Raw genomic sequence first — 26888 nt, 5'->3', positions numbered from 1 at the left:
ACTTAATAGTTAACTGGGTAAATTCCCAGAGATGAAAACTTCCCTTCACTTACTATGCACAGTTCTGAATTTATATCTGCTGTCTATATTTTACAATATGGTCACCTTTTACTAAACCGCAATAGTGGTTTTTAGCGCAGGGACCCTATGAGCGTCAAGAGCAGCGCTGGGCATTCAGCGCAGCTCCCTGCGCTAAAAACTGCTATTGTGGTTTAATAAAAAGGATGGAGGGTATATTTGTCTATTTTTGTATGCTATAAAAACCAAATACAGAGAGAGACTGAGAGCTGTTGACGAAGAGCTACGTGTGTGTCTTTCTTCGATTCCAGCCAGAATATCAGCTTTGTGTTCAGCCAAACAGGCCCAGGTTTCGCACTGAATAAAGTATTTTATAATTTTTCACTATTCTGTTTACTTAATATTTCATAATAAAGTAATTATAAAATACTTTCTTTGTGTTTATTTGATTCCTATTCAAGAGAATTACTTTATATATAGTCAATATAGGCACAGAGTTAAATTTTTTAACATTTTCTAATGGTGGTATGCCTCGTGATTTTTTTCATGAAACAAGTGTGCCTTTGCCCAAAAAAGGTTGAAAAACTCTGGTGTATACTATGCTGTGTCACAAGATTCTGAAGCATTTCTATTATTCAACTACAAATTTTTATATAATATTAGTGTTTTTTGAGGTCTTAACTAAAATTGTATCTTATACATATTGGTTATGGGATCCCCCTTATATTCTGCTTAATACAATTAGCGCCATCAGCTCCCTCCTCCAATTCAGGGATGATTCATACAATCACCCCTATGTGTGTCAATCTTAGTACGGCGGGATACAGTACTCTGTATTATCAATCCTACAACATCCAACAAATTGTATGGGTAAAGTATTTCCTTATTCAAACATCCTATCTACATGAACATTGTTGTTATACTTTTGTACATTTAAATATACTTTATGGCTTCACTCTACCTCAACCAATACAGCATCTCTCCCTCCCATCCCACCCCCATGTCCAACAATTCTCCTCCTTTTCCCACACCCCATGCATCTCGCACTCCTTCCCCCCATATCCAGCTGATGTTGATGGAGAAAGCACAGTTACTTACCATAACAAGTGTTTTCCGGGGTCAGTTTGCAGATAGTTAGTCTCACGTATGGGTGATGTCATCCGTGGAGCCTGGTACGGACAGTATGAAAAGTGAACTGTCACTAAGATTTAAGGAACTTTGTGACTACCCGCACCATGCATACAAAAGTGTCTTCCAGCCCAACATAGGCTCCCGGTACCTCAGTTCGGTAAGCAAGCTAAAAAGTCAACCCGGGGAGGTGGGAGGGATGTGAGAATATCTGTCTGCTGTCCCCAGATAGCACCTGTTACGGTAAGCAATTGTGATTTATCCTAGGACAAGCAGGCAGCATATACACACATGTGAGACTCCCTAGCTGAACATAATGGGATGGAGGGGAAGTTGGCCATTAAGAAGAAAATAAATTCTGTTATACTGCTTGGCTAAAATGACCATCTCGTCTTGAATAGGATTATAGGCAGTAATGAGATGTGAATGTGTGAATTGAGGCCCAAGTAGCTTGTTTGCAAATTTCATCAATAGGAGTGGAATGCAAAAGATGCTGCCAAAGCTCAGCTTTATGTGCTGTAACACAATCCCTGAGCTGCAGCCCAATCTGAGCATAGCAGAAGGAAATACAAGTCGCTAGCCATATGGGAATAGCTCTTTTGTAAAGGAATTGGATAGCTGAAATAGAAAGGAGTAGCATGGTTGTCTGGGCCACCAAGGACCTATGAGGATCATGTGGCTGACTCTGTTTTGCATTTCACTAATGTCTTGAGAACGAGAAGGATTGGAGGAAATGTGTATAGGAACTTGTTTGCCCAATCCAGAAGAAAAGCATCCACTTCCAGACACTTAGAATACTGCCTGGAACAGTATCAAGGCAACTTGTGATTATGGGGCGATGCAAACAGATCTATCTAAGGAGTTCCCCATAGTGAAAAAAACCTGGCACAATACTTTGGAGTTGAGAGTCCACTCATGTGGTCAAAGAAATCTGCTGAGTTTGTCAGCTGGGTGTTCCGAGATCCTTGCACGAACATAGCTTTGAGAAATATGTTGCAAGCAATTGCCCAGTTCCAAATATACTCTGCTTCTGGACACAGGGAGAGAGCCCGTTCCCCCTCTGCTTGTTGATGTAATACATCGCTACTTGATTGTGTGAGCCAGGAGGACTTGGTTGGACAGGCTTCTCTGAAAGATTTGAAGAGCATAACGAATTGCTCTGAGTTCCAACAAGTTGATGTGGAATGTTTGTTCTTGAACAGACCAATGACCTGGTGTGCAAAGACCGTCCAGGTGAGCTCCCCAAGCATACATAGATGCATCTGTGGTTAGCACCTTCTGATGCAGAGGAATGTGAAATAGTAGACCTCTGGAAAGATTGGTCAGATTCATCCACCATTGAAGAGACTGATAAAGAGATGAGGTGACTGTAATCTATTGAGAGAAGGGATCGAGAGCTTGAGACCATTGAGAGATTAGGGTCCACTGAACTGGTCGGAGGTGAAGTCTTGCTAGAGGGTAACGTGGACTGTGAATGCCGTGTGCCCCAAGAGTCACATCATCTGCTTGGCTGAAATGGTTTTTAGAAGAGAAACCTGCTTGCAAAGGTGGATTAACATATCTTGTCTTTGTTGTGGAAGGAAAGCCCATAGCTGTATAGTATCGAGAAGGGCTCCTATGAATTGTAGAGTTTGAGAGGGATGAAGTTGAGACTTTGGAAAACAGACTTCAAACCACAGCTGTTGAAGAAATTTTATTATCAACTGTATTTCTGAAAGTACTTCTTGAAGTGAAGTAGCTTTTATTAGCCAATCGACCAGATATGGGAATACTTGGAATCCGTAAGTACTCAGAATTGCTGCTATGACCACTAGGCACTTGGTGAATACTCTTAGAGAAGATGACAGGCCAAACAGCAGAACTTTGTACTGAACATGTGGTTGAGCTACACGGAACCGCAGAAACTTCCTATGAGCCGTGTGTATAGATATGAATATGTAGGCCTCTTTGAGGTATAAAGTATAGCCATTTGTTTCATTCTAGAAGAGGGTATAGAGTCCCTAGGGAAAGTATGCAAAACTTTTCTTTTACTAGATATTTGTTCAAGTTGTGAAGGGCGAGAATTGGACGAAGATCTCCCATCTTCTTTGGAATTAGAAAATACCTGGAGTAGAACCCCTGATTTTTCTGAGATGGAGGAACTACCTCAATGGCATTTAGTTGAAGCAAAGCTTTGATTTCCTGAAGAAGAAGGGACATCTGTTGAGATGTGAAAAAGGACTCTCTTGGAGGGTAATTTGGAGGTATCAATTCGAAATGAAGTGAGTAACTCTCTGTGATGACTTTTTGGACCCATACGTCCGTTGTAATAAGAGCCCAATGTCAATGATAATGCTGTAAATGACCTCCGATAGGCTGGGGAAGAGACTTGGTAGGCAGTAAAACAGCCATGCTCTCTAAAGGCACATAAAAAAGACTGTGCTGGCTTCTGAGAGGAAAACGACTGAGATTTTGGAGGGCGTTCCTGTTTTTGCCTCTTCTGTGGAGATGATTTAAAGGAAGAGGATGTTGCAGGATATCTCCTCTTATAAGGGTAGGCAGCAGGCCTTGGAGCTGACTTAGATGTTTGGGATTTGTTCTTTGCCCTGTTCAAAGAGCTCCAGTTTTGCTCATGTTGCATGAGCTTCTGGGTAGCCGCCTCTACCCTATCTCCAAAAAGCTCCTCTCCGAGACATGGAATGTTGGCTATAATGATCTTGCAAATTAATCTCCATGTCTGAAACTCTCAGCCAAGCCAGACGTCTCATAGCTACGGATATGGTTGATGCTTTTGATGACTTCTCAATGCATCAAATGCCATCCAGGCCATATACTTTCTAGTTTGAAGAAGGCTGTGAGTCATCTGTTAGAACTCTTCCAGATGTTCTGGGGGGGAGATACTGCTCAAAATTAGCTAACTTTTTGACTAGATGTTTAAACTAAAAGGATACATACAAGTTATAGTTTAACACTCTACTAGCCAACATTGAATTTTAATAGAGGTGGCGTCCAAATTTATTCATTGTACAACCCTCATGCCCTGGTGGTGTGAACGCATAAACTCTGGTACTAGATGACTTTTTAAGAGTTGACTCCACGAAACAGCAAGGTTTATCAAATCCCAGACAGGAAATTATTCTATAAAGGGAGTCAATTTTCCTTGGGGCAGCTGTGACCGAAAGGGGATTTTCCCAAATATGAAATAGGGCCTACTTGAGTAGATTATGTAAGGGCAACCTGAGAAGCTGCTTAGGTGGGTCATCATAATCTAAGTTATCCAACAGTTTCTCCCTGGGCTCAATGTCAGCTTCCAGGGCATTCCCCAATTGTCTGATGTATTTCGTGAAAGACAGATCTTCAGGGGGAGACCTCTGTCTTGGGGGAGGAGGTGACGGATCTGATGGTATACTGTATGATTCTGGTGTAAAGAGGGTGGGTTCACACTCAAGAGTCAGAATAGTGACGTGAAAGCTCAGAGTCTGCCACAGCCACTCCAGGTGATTCTCTATATGAAGGAGAATGAGGAGGAGAGTGGTGAGTTCAAGACAATGTTCCTCAATGTCCTTGGTACCGATCCAATGATGATGAATAAGAGGGCAAAGAAGCTCTCTTACACCTGTAAACTTGGGAGCAATGTGATGTTGATCAATGATGTCTAGAGCCAGATCTCGATGAAGAACGTTGATGTCTCGAAGGGGAACGTTGATGCCTCAAGGCAGAATGATGATGCTTCGATGTAGAGCATCGCTGCAAAGCTAAAGATAGATACTTCGACTGTGAGCATCAATGTCTACTGGTGGACCAGTGCAAAGTAGACTGACCTCTCGATAAGGATCTTGAGTCGGTACCCTGTGGCCTTGAGGTGCTATGATGAGGCTGGGCCGGTAACAAGGGAGTCGATGTTGACAGCAGTGTTCCATGTAACTTGAACATGTTACCGAGCTCCCTCTTAAAGAGCTCATTAAGTTGCTCCTTGAAGGGTTGCACTGGTACCCTTGGCTCAAGAGCCTGTACCATCGGTGCAGCACAGTGTCTAGGGGTAGGTGATCTCAGCGACGGTGGAGACAACACTTGTGGCGATGGAGAGTTGTGACATCGCTTCTTAGCCTGCATCAAGGGACTCGGTGTTGATGAGGCCTGCGACGTTGCCTGGGAAGAGGATGGCTTCTAAGCCAGCTTCCCCGATGCCAGGATATCATCCAATGCCGATGCTGATACCGCCAGTACCACAGGCTCCACATGTTTACCAGTGTCCATAGCCAAACAGAAGAGTTTTTCCTGCTGCATGCAGTGGGCTTTAAGTGAATGCTTCTGCAAGGTGGAACAGCGCAGGCAGGAGTTTCCACACGATGGTCAGGCCACTGGCACTGACAGCACTTTTTAAACCCTGTCAATGGTTTCAACATGGAAAAAACACAGATTGCAAAAAAAATGTCAAAAAATAACTCACAGCAGCAACGAAAAAGCCCTCACAAGGGCAAGCACCCAAGTGAGAGAAACAAAAATAATAAAGCTTTTTTTAAGCAAAGAAACAAACAGGAAAGAAAAACTGATGGATATCAGCCAGAAAATACTACTACTAAGAGCGGGTCAAAGACACACTAACCGGACAAAGTCCAGAAGACACTTCTTCGCTCCATGGAAAATGAAGAACTGAGGTAAAACCCAGCGATTGCAAGGCAAGCCTAAAGTCACATGGGAAAGAAACCGTTTCCATGTACAGAATGTAATAAATCATTCTGACAGAGGACCTGACGCCATGAGCGAGTAAGGACGCGTCCCTGCTCAGCTCCGAGTCCCCACCGCTACCCCCGCACTCACCGCCAATATTCGGACCGCACGCGACAAAGACTGCCTAGCAACGGGAGCCGAACCGCATGGAACGGTATCTGACGCGCTCCCAGGAGGCGGCACGCTTAAAACCAGCGCGAAAAAACAAGGAGCGTGCGAGCCCCGGGGCGGGCAAGATGGCGGCCGCACCCGGAACGGCGGTTACTGAATTTTCGGCTGGGGCCTTGTCAGAATTGAAGGCGGCGGTGGCGCAAGTGCTGGGCCCCCAGATGGAAGCCATAACTGCACAAATGACAAGACTCGAGCAACTTATGTCAGACACGACAGCCCGAACGTCTGAATTAGAGCACCGGGTATCGGCGGCAGAAGACACCCTAAACTCCCACGAATTGGATCTCTCGGCCCTGCAAGAAACGGTTCACTTACAAGCTGCTAAAATAGATGATCTAGAGAACCGTTCTCGCCGAGGGAACTTGCGCTTCATGGGTGTGCCCGAAAATATACCTGACAATCAACTAACTGCTGAGCTGGAGGGCTGGCTGGAGCTGGAATTTCCTGACACTGAATCCCTGGGTCCACTGTGCCTGGAAAGAGCACATCGCCTTGGCCCCCGCTCGCCCAAGGATTCCAGGTCCAGGGTGGTGATCGTAAAAATCCTCAACTATAGACACAAGCTGGAGATCCTGCGACAGTACAGAGCTAAACGCGATACTGTGAAGTTTAGAGGGTCTGCAATTCGAATAAGCCAAGATTATTCAGCAGCGCTCACCGAACGCAGAAAAGCTTTTTACCCACTGTGTTCCAAGCTAGAGGAAAACAAGCTTCGCTTTCAATTTATCTACCCAGCGGTCTTGAAGATCCATCATGAGGGCTCCTGGCACGTGTTCACCGAGGCCTTGGCAGCCGCAGACTACATAAACAAGACAGTTCAACCAACCTCTGAACCGACATAGGAACAGACGAAGAGGCATTGATTTTCTACAACAGACGGAGGATCCTGCAAGCGTAACGTTGCATATTATAAGAAATGTTAAATGTTTGCCATGATAGGGGCATTGTTGTTTCGATGTTGGCGGGGGTAGGGGTGGGGTCTCGTGAGGCGCCATCTTAGGACCTCCTGCATATTCCTTCGGGGATATGGTTTTTGGGTTTTCTGGGGGAATGGGGGGGTGGGATAAGAAGTGTGGGGAACAGCCATTTGAATTGTTATTGGGGATGTTGTTTATATATTTTTGCCTGATTACTGGATGCTACAGAGACATTAATGTCCACCTAGGTGAGGCTGGGCGCCTGGGTGTTGAGTACTTGCAGCGGGACAGTTCAAGCTGTTGGTGCTTTGACCCTGGGTGATCACTCTCTCCGTATTTTGTCCTGGAATGTATCAGGGATTTCATCACCAATTAAGCGTACGAAGCTCTTGAGACAGATGAAACACCATAGGGCCGATTTGGCATGCCTCCAGGAGACTAAATTGACCCGGGAAGAACACCAAAAATTACAAAGAGGCTGGGTGGGCTCGGTCTATTCGGCTTCATCCTCGGGGAAAAGAGCCGGGATTTGTCTGCTAATACGTAAAGGATTACACTGCACGGTATCGTTACTAGCAGAAGATCCTGAGGGTAGATATTTATTTGTAAAGATATCTATGCAGGGCACAGACTTCCGGCTGCTGATTGTATATGGGCCAAACACATACTCTCAAATATTCTTTGATAAATTAGTATCCTTGGGCCTACAGGACTCCTCATTGCCTTTGATAATAGCTGGAGACCTTAACCAAGTGCTGGACACTTCATTGGACCGTTCCAGTTCCCAACCACCGCTGGTGCCAAACGTAAGCAGGGGTATCCCTTTTCTATGCCAATCATTAGGACTGGTAGACCCATGGAGACTGCTCCACCCAACAGAGCGAGACTACACACATCAATCTCGAGCACACGGAACATTCTCCCGTATTGACTATGTACTAGTTTCAGAATCTTGGTTTGTTCGAGTCTCTGAAACTACTATAGGCCCAATGGAGGTGTCAGACCACTGTCCCATTTGGATAGACTTGGGTTGGGGACAGCCACCTCTGGGAGCCCGCCGATGGAGATTCCCGGCATATTTACATGATGACCCGGACTTTGGGGCCTACCTCGGAGCACGTTGGGAGGATTTTTTAACGAATAATGCACCACATCGTGTGGAACCGTGTCTTCTTTGGGAAACCGCTAAATCGGTTCTCAGGGGGGACATCATTGCTTACGTTGCGGCAAGAAACAAACGGATAGCGGCTAGTATTATCAGTTTAGAAAAAAAATGCTCGGCCTTAAAAGCAGACTTTCTATGTACACCAACTACAGCTTTGAAGGAAGAACTTCATGTAGCCCAAATAGAACTTAACACAGTAATACATGACCGTACTAAACGTTCTATTATTTACCGCAAATATAAATTCCATAGGCACGGAAACAAACCGGGCCGAATGCTTGCTTCATTAACGAAAAATTGGCAAGACTCTAGATATATTCCAAAGGTTAGACATGGTCCCTCTACCTACCACACTGCACCCAGAGACATAGCGGACGCATTCTATCAACATTTATCAACATTCTACGCAAAGCCCAGACCATACTCAGGCCCTGATGTGCTTGATTATTTAACCGATGCTGGCCTACCTAGTTTTACGGAATACCAACGAGAAATTCTGAATAGACCACTACAGGGCCAGGAGATACAGAAAGCCATTAAGACCTTGCGTTCTTGCACAGCCCCGGGCCCCGACGGGTTCTCGGCGGAATTTTATAAGATGATGTCACCCCAGCTCTGTGAGACATTGATGTCTTATTCCGAGGAGGTATCAGAGAATGGAGCCTTTCCGGCATACGCTAACTCGGCCACCATTACATTGATCCCTAAACCGAACAAACCCAGGGAGAAAGTCGACTCCTATAGACCTATATCTCTGCTCAATGTGGACATAAAAATTCTATCCCGGTTGTTGGCAAATCGACTGACTCCGCTTCTATCACACGTCATATCTACGGCACAGGTGGGCTTTGTTCAGGGTCGCCACTCTGTCCTCAACGTACGACGCACACTTTTGGCGATGGCCAGGGCGCAGGAATCGAGCGTTGGGGGCATTTTGGTGAGCCTGGATGCGGCCAAGGCATTCGATCAGGTCCTCTGGCCCTATTTGTTTTCAGTTCTTGAATATGTAGGTATAGGAGGACATTTTTTGGCTGCATTGAGAGCTTTGTACACATCCCCCACCGCATCCATATTGGTGAACGGAACCTTCACACCGGTTTTTGAGGTGGGCAGGGGGGCACGCCAGGGTTGCCCATTGTCGCCATTATTATTCATACTATACCTAGAACCTCTCCTAAGAACAATCCAAAGAGACGACATATTGGTCGGATTGCAGGAGGGAACATCTCAATTACGGGTTTTAGCATTTGCTGATGACATTTTGTTAACCCTGGCTTGCCCCCAACAATCCCTCCCTAGAGCTCTTGAATTATTGGACGAGTTCCATATATTCTCGGGTTTAATCTTAAACAAACAGAAATCCTTAGTCATGCCTTTACAAGAAGTCCGAACGTCCTGGCAGGGGCCCTTTCAATTAGAATGGGCATCGAAATCCTTACGTTATCTGGGGATTTGGATCCCGCAAGACCTAACTCAATTATATACGCTCAATGTTCTCCCCCGACTCCAACAAACGGGACAGAGACTTCGAGCCTGGCGCTCTTACCCTTTATCGCTATTGGGACGAATAGCCTTGTACAATATGATGATTATCCCCCAATGGTTGTATTTGTTACAGACTTTACCCTTGCTATTACAACACCGCCACCTTGGTGTCCTCCATAAATCATTAAATGGATATCTGTGGGGTGGCAGGCGCTCGCGTATACCCCTCCGTACACTTTTCCTACCTGTATCCCAGGGGGGTCTTGGACTACTACATCTGGGGAGAATGAATATGGCTTGCCAACTTAGACATATAAACGATTGGCTCTGTGGGTCTTCCCATTTTTCAGTGGCTGAGGTCGAGTGCCTAGCATTTACCCCCTTTCATTGTAGTTATCTACTGCACGTATCCACATTACCTGTACGTGCACAGCATTATGGGGACATATTAATGGTTCCGTTGAGGAAAACTTGGAAGAAATTGTGCAAACAATTACACATTAGGCCGGATGTGACACCTTATTTACCAATACATGGCAACGCCGCCTTTGCTCCTGGAATTGGCTTAAGGGCCCCATCTAGGTGGGCCCGGGGAGGGGTGTTTTATCTGTCTCAAGTATTGAACGCAGATGGTACCTTATACCCGTTTCAGAAATTGTTAGACACTCATATCTGTACTGCTAGCGATTGGCTGAGTTACGGGCAACTGCTATACTACGTGAAGTCACTGCCCAGATTGGCATTAACGGACACTGTTCATGAAACAATATCTGAGGCCCTCTGTCTGACATCACAAGACCCCACTCCACTCAGTGTATACCATCATTATCTGCAGGGGCTGGCTGGGGACCTTGACTACAGAACCTTGGCAGAATCTTGGTCCACAGACTTACAAACCACAATCACTGAATCCACGTTAAAGAGGAGCTTTAAATTGGGATCAAACATCCTAGTGGCAGCAACTGAAAGGGAACGGTACTACAAATTTTTGGTTCGCGCTTACATGGCACCCACAAGAGCATACCAAGCACATATCAGTACTTCAACGAGATGCCCTAGATGTGCGGCTGCCAGAGCTACTCTTGGACACATGTTTTGGCTATGCCCGGGTATTCAAGCTTTCTGGCGGCGCATAGGGCTCCTCATATAGTCCATGTGGAACTGCTCCTGGACACAGACGTCGACTTTTCTCTTTACCTTGAAATTTTCACTGGACCCAGTTAGGCCAGGAATACATGCATTTGTTCAAAGGACTATTCTGGTGGGCATAAAGACCATTTTACAATGCTGGCTGTCACCGCAAACGCCTACTGTCTCACAGTGGCGGACTCAGATGATTTATTGGGCTGGTTATGAGAGACAGGATGTTCTTGATATGCATTCCAAAAAAGGGGAATTATTTCTACGTTGTTGGAGACCTTTTTGTTCTACTTTGTCTCCTGTAGCGAAAGCTCGATTATTGGAGTGACTACACTCAGGCATGTATGATAGTGGCTGTTCCCTCTTTGGGGGGGTGGGAAGGGGGGGGAGGGAGGGAAAGGGGGGGCTTAATCGCTTTGTATTGCACTATGTTTGGCTTGTATTTTATGTTGATTGCTTGTCGCTGATAATAAAACAAATTTAAACATAAATCATTCTGAAATAAAGCTGAGAAAGCATCAACAGTTGCACAAAGGAACAAATTTAAAAAGGATTTCAAATAGGATGCCAGAACCTAGAAGAAGCGAGAGCTGAGCTCCTGCCATCGGGGGGCAAGGAAAACTATCCTGGAGAGGGAATTTTTATCCTCTAGTTACTGAAGTACAGTTTCCAATGTGTACCGGAAATACTTGTTTATGTACATGTTGATTACATTTTTGGATATACTGCCTTTCTTTGGTACAACAAAAGCAGTTTCAATCTACTTAGAAATAATCTCTAAATACTCACCTCGCTCTTAGACTACTGCAACGTACTTCTCTCGGGCCTCTCACTCACCCGTCTCTCGCCTCTTCAATCTATTCAAAATTCTGCTGCACAACTCATATTCTGCGGGAGCCGCTATTCTCACGTTGCCCCTCTCCTCAAGTCACTTCATTGGCTCCCTGTCCATTTCTGAATACAGTTTAAACTCCTCTTGCTGACTTACAAGTGCATTTGCTCTGAAGCCCTCCAGATATCTCTCTTCACTTATCTCCTCCTATGCTCCTCCCTGTGATCTCCGTTCATCGGGCAAGCCCTTCTTATCAGTACCCTTCTCTTCCACTACCAACTCTAGACTCCATCCCTTCTTTCTTACAACACCGTATGCCTGGAACAGGCTGCCTGAATCAATACATCTTGCTCCATCCCTGGCAGTGTTCAAATCCAAGCTAAAGGCCCACTTTTTTGAAACTGCCTTCAACTCTCTCCCCAACGCTGAAATGTTCTGTCTAAATTAGATTGTAAGCTGTTCTGAGAAGGGACTGTCTATTGTATGTTAAAATGTACAGCGCTGCGTACGCCTTTCAGCACTATAGAAATAATAAATAGTAATAGTAGTAGTACCGTGAGCCTACATCAGGCGGTGCAGTGCAAGCAGTAATAATAATTTTATTTTTATATACTGCCTAATCACTTTTCATACTGTCCATGGATGACGTCACCCACATGTGAGAATATGCTGCCTGCTTGTCCTAGGATAAAGGGGAACGGAAAGGGTGTAAGATTTAACAGGGAAGTTTCCAGAGGAACAGGGTCAAATTGTGATTACACCAATTAGAAAAAATATTAAAGAATCATCTAATTTCAGACCCATTGCTAGTATTCCTCTGGCTATTAAGCTATTGGAGGGGGTGATAAGCACTGAATTGGTTACTTATTTGGATAAGTTTAGCATTCTGCATGATAACCAAGCTGGTTTTCGGTCAGGTTTTAGCACCAAAACAATTATGGCCTCTCTGTTAAATTATTTACACTCTATTCAGTCAAGGTATAAATGCTTTGATTATACAGCTGGATTTGAGCAGTGTTTTCAATCTGGTTGATCATACCTAAACTAAACTTTACGATTATATACCACATCCTCTCCATAATTATGGAGCTCGGCGCGGTTTACAAGAGCTTAATGTTAGGAAGGAACAGCAAAATAGGTTTGGAGGTTGGGTATAGGGGGAAGAGAGCATTACATTTTTGTAAATAGCCTAGTTTTCAGGTGCTTTCAGAATAGTTGGAAGGAGCCCAGATTCTGTAGTGGGACAGTAAGGTTATTCTGAAGAGGAAAGATTTCCCTAGTTTTCCCCAGTAGACGATACCTTTTGGTGTGGGGAAGGATAGTTTTAGTTTTTGGGCGGATCTGGTGGAATCAGGAGTCAGGGAGTTCCAAGATAGTAGAATTAGAGGAGGGAGGATGCCGTGTAGGATCTTAAAAGCTAGGCAGGTGCATTTAAAGTGAACCCTGGAAATTACTGGAAGCCAGTGAAGTTTGGACAGGAGTGGGGAAACATGATCGTATTTTCTTTTTAGAAAGATCAGCTTGGCCGCAGTGTTCTGAATCCGCTTAAGTCTTTGAAGACTTTTTTTGGTTAGACTTAAATAGATGGAGTTACAGTAGTCTAGTCTGGAGAGGATGATAGATTGTACAAGGACGGCAAAATGTTGTTGGTGGAAGCAGGACCTCACTTTCCTCAGCATGTGGAGGCTAAAAAAGCATGACTTCACCAAGGAGTTAAGATGGTCGTTTAAAGAGAGAGAAGAGTTGATAATGATGCCTAGAACTTTGCTTGAGAATTCAAGGTGCAATGTGGAGCCAGAGGGCAGTGAGATGAGGGTGGGTAGGTGTTCTAAATTTGGGCCGCGCCAGAGAAGTTTCATTTTGAATTTTGGGAAATGTCCTGAATTGGTTTTGTGGATTCCTGGGTAAAAGATCGTACCAGGTATTCAAGGATGACATTGTCCTATTGCTGGGAAAATTCTTGTGGGGTTCCGCAGGGTTCCCCTTTATCCCCTACTTTGTCTTACATTTATCTTGTTTCTTTGGGAAATTTGTTGCAAAGTTTAAAGCTTAAATTCTACATTTATGCAGGTGACATTACTATAGGCATCCAGCTAACCTGTCTGTCACTAGAATTTATAAATTCTCTAGTAACCATTTTAAATCAGATTGAGCTCTGGATGACTGCTTTTAAATTGAAACTAAATACAGAAAAAACAATTCTTTCTAGCAATTCCCAACGAGAAGATCAAAGAAACAATGATACATGTGAATGGTCTGGACTATAACATTGAACAATCCATAAAAATACTGGGAGTAACATTGGATAAACATCTTACCTTGGAAAAACATACTGATTTATTGTTTAAGAAATGTATCTCGGTGCTCTGGAAGCTTCGCACCATTAAGAAGTATTTCAACGAAGCTTCTTTTCGTTTGTGTAATATCGTATATTTTGAGGCTTATAAGAAATTACTCAAAAAATTGAGAGTGGTTCAGAATACTGCTATTCGCCTCATTTTCGGCTTAAAAAAATGGGAGCACATTACTCCTTTTTATCAAAAACTCCACTGGTTGCCTATGGATTCCAGAGTCTTGTTCAAGTTCTCATGCATTTGTTATAAAGCAGTTTTTGGTATGTCGCCAGGCTATCTTGTTCCTCACTTTTCTTTGAGTCATTTTAATAAGAGTACACGCAGAATACATTTGTTTACATATCCCTCCATAAAATCTTGTCATTACAAGAAGTTCCTTGAGAGAACTTTCTCATTTCAGGCTGCTGAATTGAATACTTGGCTGGGAAAAATTATGTTAGAGGCTACTTCTTATTTCAATTTTAGAAAATTGCTAAAGACACAACTATTCGATAGGTTGATATCTTAATGCATTCTGTCTTAATTTTTTAACATATTCTTAACTTGATGTATTTTATCTGCATGGCATGTTTTTATCTGGATGTTATATTACTTGCATTGTAAGTATTACCTTTTTTGTTGTGAACCGCTTAGAACCTTTTCGGTATGGTGGTATATGAAAAATAAATTATTATTATTATTATTATTAACATATAGCCTTTCTTTCTGTGGTTACAATGAAAGCAGTTTACATATTACGTACAGTGGTGTGTTGCAAGATTCGCGCATGTTCTTTTTAACATTTTGAAAGTGATATTGCTGATTTGCCTCTTTGGAGATAATACCCAAATCCTCATAGGATATATTATCCACACCATCAGGGGGGGGTCTAAGGAAGGACATGGAAAAGCTTGAAGAATTGTCCAGAATTTGACAGCTAAGATTTAATGTTTATGATGGTCAAGAAAATATTTTAAAGTCTTTTTCTTATGAAGCTGCAGCTATTTGGAATGCTCTCCTGACTAAAATTAGAATTACTGATTCTTATATTCTGTTTTGATGCATCCTAAAACCATTTGATTTTGGCAGATCTTTGTCCTGATCTAGTTCTATCTTTTATTATGCTGTTTTGTAATTTAGCTAATGTGTGTTTCTGTTAAAGTAGGACCTAATTCTATGGTAAAATGTGGTATAAATGTGCAATGAATAGAACAGAATTCACAGTGGTAAAAATTAGATCAGGCAAGCTGTTGCCATAATAGACAGTGTAGTGCAGCAAGCCTTCACTCTGATAAGCCATGCAGTCTCACACACCCCTTGCCACAACAGGCCAAGCAATATAGGAAACTTGTAACACTGAAGGCAAAGCAGTGTAGTCAAGCCCTTGCCATAGCAGGCAAATTACATCAGGGTAGCTCTTGCCACTGAAGGCCACATGGTGCCAAGAAGCAAGCTATTGCCCCCAATGCTGAAAGTCATGGAGCTTCGGCAAGACCTGCTACTGAAAGCTATGAAGAACATGCCTGGAAGAGTCCACATAGTGCAGGCAAGATAATGTCCTTGAAGGCAATGCAGCACAGACTAGACCATGCAATGGCAGACCACACAACGACTTACCAGAAAGTGCATCCCTGACATCGTCATCATGGCCCAGACAGAGCCAGTCAGACACTGCCCATGAAGGCAACATAGTAAGGCCATACACTAATTTCAAAGGCAAGGCTGTGCAAGGCAGAAAATGCCATTGAAAGCCACTTAGGCCCTAATTTCACTAAAGGCAGCGATCGTCGCTAAACCTGATGATCACTGCTAACCGACCCGATTCACAAAACAGCCCACCGTGTGTTTTTCCCCTCGATCGCCCATTTTTCGATCCGCTATGCAAATTTAGTAATACCCCATGCAAAATAGTCAAGTGATAGATTCACTTACATTTGTTGGCTATTTTGCATCGGGATTTACGATCCTAAAATCCAACTGCTGTAGACCTGTCGGTAACTGTGTTACCAAAACACAGAAATTGACCCTGGGAGATCCACAGAGAAGAAAATCCAAGAGAAACCAAAACACACTATGGAGTGGCGATGTTCCTGAAATGAACTTTATTGAAAATTTAAAAGTTCCAAAAGTCAACACGAACAATCTACATAAAAGTAAAATCATCCACATAAAAACCTTAAGGACCTCGTTCGCTGAAAGCATAGGATCCAACACGGTCCGTGTTTTGACAAGATAGTATTCTTCAGGTGTCCCTGATAGTCCTATGGTAGACTCAAATAGGACAGTGTCTTTGACCTAAGGGCCGCCGTGTGAGCAGACTGCTGGGCATGATGGACCACTGGTCTAACCCAGGAGCGGCAAATCTTATGCTCTTATGTTCTTATGATACGTGGAAAAACTAATCAATCCAAAAGAACATGACGGAGCCCAGTTCGAAGGACAGCTCTGTTCTTACACAGCAACGTCAAACTCACTTGCACCCAGACATCAAAGAATCTTCTTGTCTTGGTAATCTTTAGAAACTGTTTAATACATTTCGACCAAAACCGTGATGATTCCTAAGGGGGAGACATTCTGGCTATCAATTCACAGTTGAAAATGATAGAGAGAATCAAACGAGGGCAAGAATCCGAGGAGCAGGTTCCGTCCGGCTTCCCTCTGCCTCTGATGCGCTGCTCCCAAACTATTCGTTGTTATTCGTCCACCACTTGCCTTCCTCTCACAAACACAACAACAGGGCAGCCATGTGATGCACGAGGAGAGGCATAAGGCCCAGTGTCGTCATGGAGAAGCCAAAGCAAGAGGTGTTTTCAGTACCTCCTGCTCCCATGTTAGAGGTAAAGGGGTGTGGGTGGAGGCCTCTGGTGCCCTTTTCTTTGGGAGGGAGGGGGGAGGAGTTATTTGCAGGCAGGAGGGAGTGGGCATCCCTCCTGCCATTTTTTTTTTTAGGGGCAAGGGGAGGTATTTGCGAGCAGGAAGGAGTGAGCATCCCTCCTGCCATTTTTCTCTGGGGAGGAGGTATTTGCGGACAGGAGGGAGTGGGCATCCCTCCTGCCATTTTTTTCGGTGAGCGGGTGGGCACCTTTGGGGCATCCCTCCTGCTGGTTTTTTTGGGCGGGCGGGGGAACAGTGGCTCAGGGGGGCACGCAATGAAGGCTTTTTTTAATGGGCATTTAAGTCACGCAGAACATCTTTCCATTAAAAAAAGCAAAAGCCCTGACAGCAATGACAGGAGGCTGTCAGGGCTCTGCTCATGTCTCAATCGCTCAGTGAGCGATTGAGTCGGTGGGTTTGCAGGCGAATCATTTGCATGCAAACTTGATAGTGAATCAATCGCTGTTTGAAAATTGGCCAGAGAATCAGTCAACAGCGATTGAGTCACTATCTTTAGTGTATCTAGGCCTTTATGTGTCAATTGACTTAAAGAACAGGATAGACTTGCTTCCTAAAGGCTCACAGTGCAGGCAAGATGCTGACCCTGAGTGCAGTATCTATCAAACAGACCCTTACCAATGAAGGCAAAGTAGATTATACAGTCCTGCACAGACAGCAACCAAGAGCCATACTGCTGCTCATGAAGAGCAGTCCTGACATGTCACCAATGACAAATAAGTGCCTAGAAGCCCATGCAAATAAGGGGGGATCCAGAGCAGATAGGTCCTCACCCAAGAGAGACTGGTAAAAAGAGAATACTACAGAAAACTCCATAGAGCTGGACACTAGCACTACACGGGACTCATGATTATTTGCTTTTCCTTCTATAAGGGGATGTGTGTTTACAAATGATTTTTTAACAGAATTCAATCATATCAGGTAGGTGTATGGCACAAACATTTTGGTAATTTAATATTAAGCTCTAACACGTATTTAGCATTTAGAAAATTGCTAAAAAAACATTTGGTTGATAAGTTTTTTAAATCATGGATTATAACTCACTGTGAATGTACAGTAACACTATTTTATTTTAACCGCACAGAATTGAGAGGTAGTTGCGGTATACAAGTACATTATGGTATGTAATATAGTACTACTACAGTCGATTCTGCTTAAGTGCAAGGCCTCCGGACCATCATGTGTGCTTAAACGGAGTGTGCGCTTAATCAGAGTACCACTTTTTAGTCATGAAAAATCACAGTACGATGTAGTCAAATCCAATAAAACTTTTATTTAGCATAAAATACACGTAAAACAATTCTACAGGGTTCAGTTTTAGAAACAGCACTGTTCCGTCTAATGCAATACAGTACACTGTAAATCTTTTTTTAAACCAACATTCTACTGAAATAATCAGTTATTGTTTTCTGCATGCAGATTGCACAATTCAGGCTGTGTATCCATGACCCATCTTTCTGCACCAAACTCATCAGCGTCTTGTTTTTCACTATGCTGTTTCTTAAATTTTATGCCGTTACGAACCTTTCACCTCTCCAGCCATCCGTTTGTTGCTTTGAAGTCTTCTACGCCCAGTTCTTTGGATAGCTGTGCTGCTTTCTCCATCAGCAGAGGGCCATTGATTGACAGTTGATGAATTCTAGCTTCAGCAAATACCTGTTCAACATCTCCAGCCTTCCTATTTCTTTTCCGTTTCCTGATAGGATTGCTGCTGTTTTGCCAGTCTTTCAATATGGCTTGCTTTTTTTTTGTGAAATCTGAGAAATCCGGCTAGGATGAATGCTGTAATGTTTTGCAATGGCGACCTGACTCTCCCTTTTGTCAAGTCTCTTTAAGACATCGACACGTTCAGCCAAACACAATGACTTTTGTACAGCATGTTGACACGTTCAGCCAAAGACAAATGTTGTTCTCCACGAGACGCCATGGTACAGTTTCGACAGTTCAAACACCTGGCCAGGCCTAGACTGCTGATCCGAAACACGTGTATCGTCAATGTGAGAACATGATTGCTTTTAACCGGAGTGAATGTAATGTGAACGAATAGAGGTGGGATCTCAGTGTGCATAAGCGGATTGTATGCTTATCCGATTTGCAATTATCCAGAGTTTAAGTCCATTGACTTTAATGTTAAAAAAAAAAAAAAAAAAACCACGGGACCATGGTAGTAGGCTGCGGATAAACGAAGTGTGTGCTTAACCGATGTGCACTTAGGTGGAGTCGACTGTACTACTACTACTACTAATAATCAGTTCTGTAGCGCTACTACACATATGCAGTGCTGTACATTAAACACAGAAGAGACAGTCCCTATTCAATAGAGCTTAAAATCTAGTCAAGACAGACAAACTGGACAAGGTCGTGCATCAATACAATGTGATCAGTTGGGGGAATTACAGAGGGAATGATAAGACAGATATTAGTGCTTAGAAGGTGGCTTGTAGTCTGGAATAGAAAGAATCTTCAAAGAAGTGGGCTTTGAGTCTAGATTTGAATAAAACCAGAGACGGAGTCTGATGTGTCAAGTCAGGCAGTTTGTTCCAGGCATACAGTACAGCAAGGTACAAGGGATGAAGTCTGGTACCAGCCAAAGAGTACCAAGGTCAACAAGATGATGCTAGAAACAATCGACCTTGAGGATCCTGAATGCCAGTTGCCAATTACTACTGAAAGCAACAAAATGCAATGAGCCCATGCAACTAAGAATGAGGCCACTAGGAACAATATAGAGGATCCAATCCAACAGTACAGGGTGCAAATTGGCATGTAAGTACCCACTGAGCGAGGACACCACCATCACTGCATACCAATCAGCCTTTTGTCCAAAGCAGCCATGTAAGAGGCAAAATCCTTTGTTATTCCAAAGGTCTTTGGCTGGCTGTGAAACCAACTTTTGGCCCCTTAAGCCCAATCTTGGCATCTGAAGGAGACCCAGAAGGACATAAGGTGCATGTAGTACATAGCTGTGGAAAAACAAGACATAAAGGCAATACAGAATAACAGAAGCAGAAGAATCATTTCTAGCAGGTTATAACTCAAGAGCACAAAATACAAGCAACATAGTACCCACACAAAGAGACATCCTAACACAGCCAGCCTAGTATCAATAAAGAGAAACCAAGTGATAATCCTAATGAATAACATATGTACAATAGGAAACCTAGATGCCTCATGAAGGCAACCTATAGCAGAGAGGATTTCTGGACTGGTCTGGTAGGACTAAAGGAAGGAAAATTAGCAGATAAAGCACAGTTACTTACCGTAACAGGTGTTATCCAGGGATAGCAGGCAGATATTCTCTACATGTGGGTGACGTCACCGACGGAGCCCCCTAGCGGACGTTTTTGCAAGCAGACTTACTTGAAGATCTTCAAGCTTGCGATTGGCCCGCGCATGCACGTGTGACCCTCCCACCCGGTCTAGGGCATGCGTCTCCTCAGCATGTCCTCAGTTCAGATAGCTAGCAAAGAAGCCAACCACGGGGAGGTGGGTGGGTTGCGAGAATATCTGCCTGCTATCCTTGGATAACACCTGTTACGGTAAGTAACTGTGCTTTATCCCAGGACAAGCAGGCAGCATATTCTCTACATGTGGGAGATATCCAAGCAAACCAGAATGGGATAGAGGGAGAGATGGCAATTTAGGAGAACAGATTTTGCAAAACAGACTGGCCAAAATGGCCATCACGCCTGGAGAAAGTATCCAACAGTAGTGCGAGATAAATGTATGAACCGAGGACCAAGTGGCAGCCTTACAGATTTCCTCAACTGGAGTCGAGCGGAGGAAAGCAACTGACGCCACCATCCCTCTGACCTTGTAGCCTGTGACTTGACCCGGCAGGGAGAGACCAGCCTGAGCGTAACATAAGGAGATACAAGCGGCCAACCAGTTAGAAATGGTCCGCTTAGAAACATAGCAACCCAAATGATTAGGGTCGAAAGAGAGAAACAGATGGGGAACAGAACGATGCGGAGCAGTGCGCTTCAAGTAGAAGGCCAGCGCACGCTTACAATCAAGAGAATGCAGAGCCACTTCTCTAGGGTGAGAATGGGGCTTCGGAAAAAACACAAGAAGAACAATGGATTGGTTGATGTGAAACTCAGAAACAACCTGAGGCAAGAACTTAAGATGGGTACGGAGAACCACCTTATCATGATGGAAGACAGTGAAAGGTGGGTCCGCAACCAAGGCTTGAAGCTCACTGACCCGACGGGCAGAAGTGAGAGCAATAAGAAACACAACCTTCCAAGTAAGAAACTTCAAGTGAGCCCATGCTAGCAGCTCAAATGAGGGTTTCATCAAGCGAGTAAGGACCACGTTAAGATCCCAAACCACCGAAGGAGGTTTAAGGGGCGGATGAACGTGGAAAAAGCCTTTCATGAATCGGGAAACCACAGGATGAACAAAGATAGGCTTCCCGTCAATCGGCTGATGAAAAGCAGCAATTGCACTAAAGTGGACCCAAACTGAAGAGGATTTGAGTCCAGCACCAGACAAAGTGTAACAGATAATCCAGGAGAGCAGATAAGGAGGCAGACAGTGACTCCTGCTGTCGAGTAGCACACCAGGAAGAAAAGCGGGTCCACTTCTGATGGTAACATTGGCGCACGGACTCCTTCCGAGATGCCTCCAGGACGTCCAGCACAGGCTGAAAGAACTGGAACGAGGGCATTAAGTCTCAAGGAGCCAAGCCGTTAAGTGCAGAGACTGAAGGTTGGGATGAAGAGAACGTCGACTCTGCGTAAGCAGAGAAGGAAAAACAGGAAGAAGAGGCTCCCTGGAACTGAGTTGCGACAGAAGGGAGAACCACGGCTGACGGGGCCACCAAGGGGCTATCAGAATCATGGTGGCACACGTGGACTTGAGCCTGACGAGAGTCTTCAGAATCAGAGGGAATGGAGGGAACGCATACAGAAACAGGTTTGTCCAATCCAGCAGAAAAGCATCCGCCTCAAGTCTGAGCTGGGTGTAAACCCTGGAGCAGAAGCGAGGCAACTTGTGATTGGGGGGGGGATGCGAACAGGTCGACGTCCAGAGTCTCCCAGCGAGCAAATACTTGATGCAGAGTCAAGGAATGGATGGACCACTAGTGAGGCTGCAGAAGAGGACTCAACTTGTCCGCCAGACAATTGTGCTGGCCCTGATTGTAGTCCGCTTGAAGGAATATGTTACGGCGGATGGCCCAATCCCAGAGCTGCATCGCCTCCTGGCATAGTGATCAGGACCCCGTACCCCCCTGTTTGTTGATATAATACATGGCGACTTAGTTGTCTGTGCAGACCATCCCCGAAGCAGGTGACAAAAGGCTTTTAGGGCGAGGAAGATCACTCGAAGCTCCAGCAGATTGATGTTACAAAAGCGGTCAGCACTGGACCAAAGACCCTGAGTGTGATGACCATCCAGATGAGCCCCCCAAGCGTAGGCCGATGAGTCCGTCGTGAGGACCTTTTGCGAAGGAGGAGCATGAAACAGAAAACCTCTGGAAAAATTGGAAGAGAGCATCCACCAACGGAGAGACTGCCTCAACAAAGGAGTCACAACAATGAGTCGAGAGACAGGGTCCCGATCCTGGTTCCATTGGGATGCCAGAGTCCATTGAGGAATACGGAGATGAAGTCTGGCAAAAGGAGTCACGTGAACCGTGGAGGCCATGTGACCGAGGAGGACCATCATGAGCCGAGCCGGGACCGAGGGCAGATGGGTGACCCTCCGGCATAATCGAACTAGGGCCTCCCGTCGAGGCCGAGGCAGAAAGGAGCGGAGACAAGCCGTGTCCAGGACCGCTCCGATAAATTCCAGAGACTGGGACAGACAGAGCTGAGACTTGGGGAAGTTCACTTCGAAGCCGAGGCTCTGAAGGAGCAAGATGGTTTGATTTGTCGCTCGCAGAACTTCGTGGCGAGAGGACATTATGATCAACCAGTCGTCGAGGTAGGGAAACACCTGCAGGCTGCGGAGATGCAGGGCCGCAGCTACCACAACTAGACATTTCATGAGAGGCCGCCAGGCTGAAGGGAAGAACACGATACTGGAAATGGAGATCCCCCACTCGGAATCTCAGATACCGTGAGAGGCCGGGTGTATCGGAATGTGCGTATACGCCTCTTTGAGGTCCAGAGAGCACAGCCAGTCCCCCTCGTCCAAGAGGGGGTACAAAGTAGGAAGAATGAGCATTCGGAACCATCCCCTGACCAGAAACTTGTTCAGAGCACGGAGGTCCAGGATCGGATGCAGATCCCCCGTCTTCAGAAAGTACTGGGAATAAAATCTGGTGTTCCACTGGTCCGGGGGAACCTCCTTGACCGCCCGAAGGTGAAGAAGGGCTTGAGCTTCCTGCAAAAGGAGAGGCAGCTGAGACTGAGCAGAAGGAAACTCTCTTGGAGGTAGGACCGGAGGTACGTGACTGAAGTGAAGGGAGTACCTGTTCCGGATGATAGAAAGCACCCAACTGTCGGTGGTAAGACTTTCCCACTGGGCATAGGGGGACGACCCCCGATGGGGAGGGAGGAAGGCTCCAGGAGGAAGGGAGCCCGAAGGCTCGGACCGGAATTGTCAAAAGGACGGTCCAGGTTTCGCCGGAGCCGGCGGCTAGGTCTTAGTTTGATGTTGCTGCTGCTGCAGCCATTTCGAAGGAGGCCAAGAGAAGGCGTAGATTTCTGCGGGTACCTCCAGAGAGGAATTTTGTATTGCCAAGCCGGAGGGGCCTTCGGTTTAAGTTTCACCAAAGAGGCGAAGGACCGTTCATGGTCCTAGAGGCGCTTGGTGGCTGCTTCGATGGAATCATCGAAGAGCTCGTGACCCACACACGGGAGATTGGCAAGACGATCCTGTAGATTCGGATCCATATCTAAAATGCGGAGCCAAGCGAAGCAACGCATGGCAACCACAAAGGCCATGACCCTTGAGGACAACCCGAAGGCATCGTAGGCCGCCTGAAACATATAGATGCGGATCTGGGAGAGGGTCTCCTCAAGGAGACGAAACTCTTGACGCTGAGAATCCGGTACGTCCTCCCGGAACGAGCGGAGGGCATCCACATAGAACCGGAGGTAGGATATGAAGATAAAGTTATAGTTAAGGACACGATTCTCGATCATTGAGTTTTGGTAAAGACAGCGACCAAACTTGTCCATCGTAAACCTTAGAGGGGTTGGACTTCTTCAAGGAACACTCAACCACCAAGGACTGATGAGAAAGCTGAAAACTTTCAAACCCCTTAACCGGAATCGTCCGATAACGGGACTCCTACTTGGAGGGAATGGTCGTGACAGCATAGGGGGTCTCCAGGTTCCAGAGAAAGGTTTGCCGGAGAACCTGGTGCAATGGCAAGCGCAACACCTCGTGGGGCGGACTATCAACATCCATCTCCTCCAGATATTCCTGGGTATAATGGGACTCAGACTGGAGGTCCAGTTTGAAGGCCCTATCCATCTCAGAGATGAAACGAGTAAAGGAGGAGTTTCGACAAGAAGACTCATCCTCCTGAGGAGACCCCGAGCGAGATTTGGGGGCAGCCAAGAAAGAGGGAGAAATTTCCCTCGAGTAGTAAGCCGGGGCCTCAGAGTCCCGCAAATGGGAGACTGAAGAGGCTCTACTAAAGTGTCTGGGGGGCGTCGAGGAACGAACCCGCACTAGGTGGGCCAGGAAAGACCCTGAGGTCCGAGGAATTAGCTGGCGACGCCTCAGGGAAGATTGGGAAAAGGAAAAGTCCTCTATCGGTTTCGAAGAAGACCCCTTAGAGGCTGGTAGCTGCCTCGATGGAGAACACAACTCAGAGTCCAACTCGAGGACAAGCGTGTGTCTAGCAGGTTTCGTGGGCAGAGAAGACCGGGGCTTTTTAGGAGGAGCAAACCTCGACAAAGTAGCGGGGAGAAAACGGCCCTTTGGCCTGGATCCCCGAAAAGTTATAGGTGACTCGGGGGATGAAGAATCGCTCGAGAGAACCCGGCGAATCTTGCGGACAGAGCCTCGAGAAACTAGGGGATGCTCAGGCTGGTCAGACCAAGGCTGGATCAAGACCGAGACAGAGGCGTCGAAGTCAGAACCAGTTGGCTCACCACCAAGGAAAGCTGCGTGGTAAGAATAGCCTTAAGCATGTCCTCGAACATAGGCACCGAGACCAAGGATGGTTGGGTCTTAGGTGCAGCAGTGCGCTCCTTCGGGGGCGACCTCGAGGAAGAGTATTCCCTACATGAGGAGGCACGCTTAGAGTGATGTCTCGAAGATGCAGACTAGGCGGCACCGACATGAGACTCGGAGGTAGGCTTCTTCGCCGGCACACCTGAGGAGGAAAGAGGAGACTTATCCGAGGCCGGAGTAACAGGAGGGGCCGAGGCCGGAGAATTCAAGACCGACGGGAACTTCGAGGCCGAAGCACTCAACGAGGGCGCCGAGGCCGAGCTCGAGGCCTGTCCCGCAGGATCCATGGGGCCAAAGAGTTGGAGAATCTTGGCCACCCTCCTACGAAGAGCCCGCGGTTGCAAAGTCGCACAACGGAGGAACGACTCAGCGCGGTGCTCTGCACCCAGGCACTCCACACACCAACGATGAGGGTCAGTGATGGAGATAACCCGGTTGCACTTAGTACAGTTTTTAAACCCGGAACGAGGCCGGGGCATAAGGAAAAATATGGCCGCGGCCCCGCGAGGCCAGGCGGCTAGAGTAAGACCGGGAACTCAGTCAAAAAGATTATTAACTGAAGAAACAAAAAGAAAGAAAAAAAAAAAAAAAACCAGACGCGAGCACAGCGACTCAAATTAAACTAACTAAACAAGCCGCAGTGCAAGAGGGACAACAATAATGCGTGAAGCAAGGGAGCAGTGCTTCTGGCTCCGTGGAAAACAGAGAACTGAGGACACGCTGAGGAGACGCATGCCCTAGACTGGGCGGGAGGGGCATGCGCGAGCCAATTGCAAGCTGAAAGATCTTCAAGCAAGTCTGCTTGCGAAAACGTCCGCTAGGGGCTCCGTCGGTGATGTCACCCACATGTAGAGAATATGCTGCTTGCTTGTCCAGGGATAATATATTTTTCCTTCTATTTCATCCTTATTAGACCAGTTCAGACCTGTGGGATGTAAAAAAGCAATCCAGATAAGTGTGGGACAGAACTTTGCAAGCTCAATGTCAGAAGTAGTAATACACTGAAGCCACACGTTTTCAGTTCCAAATAAGTTTCAACAAGAGATAAAATAAAGAGAAATGTATAGCTGCTCCACATACATGCACAGCCCCAGAACTTTACAGGGAAAAGATGGAGGGTAGAATCACAGAGAAAATGGACTCAGAACCATCTTTTATTTTTTTTTTCTTCAAGGATTCCACTTTTTGTCTTGAAATAGATTAACTCTTTAAGTCCAAAAAGCTGGTATAGAAGTTCCTGCAGAACAAACAGTCCAGAACCTGTATGCTGTGACACCGAGACACCTGTGTCTGTACAGTGTCCTTATAGGTCCATCATGAGGAACTATTTTGTGGAGTGGAGTCATCATCTACTGATGGACTGAGAACTCCTTTGTTTCTCTGTCTGTATCAATTAGTTGGCAGACTGGTCTGATAAGGACAAATAATATATATATATTGAATATGTTAAAATTGTAGAAATATAGCCAAAAAGTATATAAATATGCACATATAAATATAGACTGTGGGCCTGTTTAAGATACCAAAAATATTGCCAATCCCCATGACAGAACAGAAAAACAGTACTTTAAAAACAGATATATTTTTCCCAAGTACAAGCCAGGACAGCATAATACCAATCTTTACAATTTGGGATTTGTCAGATGTGTACTAATCAGAGCAGTGTAAACAAAGCTTTCAAAAATGTTCTACTGGGTCACCTCAGTTCTGTAAAAAGCTAGTATTAAAAGCCATTTTCTAGGGGAAACTGTGAGAATTGGTATCCTGTTGTCCCTGGAGCATGTATCTTTTACAGGTAGGCAACTTTGGTTTCTTCAAGGATAAGCAGAATTTCAAGTTCTTATAAGTAAGAATATGCAGCTAAAAGATCTTTAAAAAAAAATAAATAAAAAAAATTGGGAAAAGGAAAGAAACCATGCCAATGAACAAAAATGACATGTTTTTGGTAGCAACAAGCC

General features: G+C 45.3%; 1 protein-coding gene across 8 annotated transcripts in view; it reads right to left on the bottom strand.

Moving 5' to 3' along the window:
* Positions 1–26888, bottom strand: part of UBR5 (ubiquitin protein ligase E3 component n-recognin 5) — a 1080924-nt gene that overhangs the window by 830115 nt on the left and 223921 nt on the right. The gene's annotated exons all lie outside the window — the stretch shown is intronic.

This window comes from Geotrypetes seraphini, chromosome 2, assembly GCF_902459505.1.
Source record: "Geotrypetes seraphini chromosome 2, aGeoSer1.1, whole genome shotgun sequence".
NCBI lineage: Eukaryota > Metazoa > Chordata > Amphibia > Gymnophiona > Dermophiidae > Geotrypetes > Geotrypetes seraphini.
This window is presented reverse-complemented; position numbering and strand designations above follow the sequence as displayed.